Raw genomic sequence first — 1,221 nt, 5'->3', positions numbered from 1 at the left:
TTCCCACATATCCTTCTCAGAATTCCCAAAGATGTCTCGCTGTCTAAGCCTCTCCAATGCCTCAGTTAAGGAAAGCCCTCCCTTATTGAAGCAAGTTTTAGATCTAGTTTCATTCGTACTTCTCAAGACTTCCCTCGCATCCGTTCCAGGTGCGGTAAACATGACTGCACAAAATTCTCAAGAATGGATTTAACAACGGCAAATATTTGAGGGATGTTGGAAACCCTTGCTGGGAAGCTCTGCTCTGCAGAAGCTTCTTCCACCAGGCTGTAGCTTTGCTAGACAGCATGGTTGGGATGGCTCCCAACAGCTCCCCCTTTTTTATTATTTTTCAAATGAAGCCTTTGGATTTCTGCCTGCACCGAGCGTAAACTGCGGAAGTCAATCGGAAGACAACTGGGAGAAAGAGAATAAGAAGAAGTATTATCAAAGCTGCAGCTCCCAAATTAACAAAAATTGATAGCCAGACTTTTCTTGTAACATATCCAGTTATTTTTACTAACAAAGATTTGGCCACTTCTGAAGCTGGTAGTACAGACCTTCCAGAGTGACTGATGGCTGATATACTGGCGTGTAAAGAGGCTAAATCTGAAGAAACTCCCAACACATGATTCTTCACCTTTTCCCATGGGACTTCTGATTCATTGTAAATTAAAGGAGTGACACAGATCCATTTAAACTGCGAGTGACATCTAATCATCATTATAGTTTTTAGAGCCTGAATCTGGTCACATTACTGCCTTTTCTAAGGCACTAACTTGTGTGTCAAGTTTTTTATCAATTTTTGCTTGTGTCATTACGGCTATGGTAACATTTTTGGTGAATTCATCAACATGTTCAGGTGTATGTACTTCTTGGAACAAAGCTACAGCAGAGGCGGTCAAGGAACCTATAATAGCAAATAATGCCGCAATACCTAAAATTGAAGAGGCAACAAATCTTCTTTTTCTTTGCAAAATATCTGACATTAACTGTAAGGCATGTAGTCCCATATCATCATACCAAGGGGTATCCAGTTTTAAAGATAATATAGCATTAGGGGATTGTTGAACAATGACAAAAGAAGTTCTATTCAAATGAGAATAAATACAATTGGTTAAAACACAATTTTTACAATGAGTAACAAAGACCCCATTATCTTCAAATATTTCTAATGTGCCAAAATCACCAGGATGTAGAACAGTAAAAAGGGAGCGCACGCAAGCTAGAAGGGCTCTGTAT

Source organism: Echinops telfairi, unplaced genomic scaffold (genome assembly GCF_000313985.2).
Source record: "Echinops telfairi isolate 266 unplaced genomic scaffold, ASM31398v2 ScPeMD7_5592;HRSCAF=6446, whole genome shotgun sequence".
NCBI classification, from domain to species: Eukaryota; Metazoa; Chordata; class Mammalia; order Afrosoricida; family Tenrecidae; genus Echinops; species Echinops telfairi.
Note: the sequence above shows the minus strand (reverse complement) of the source record.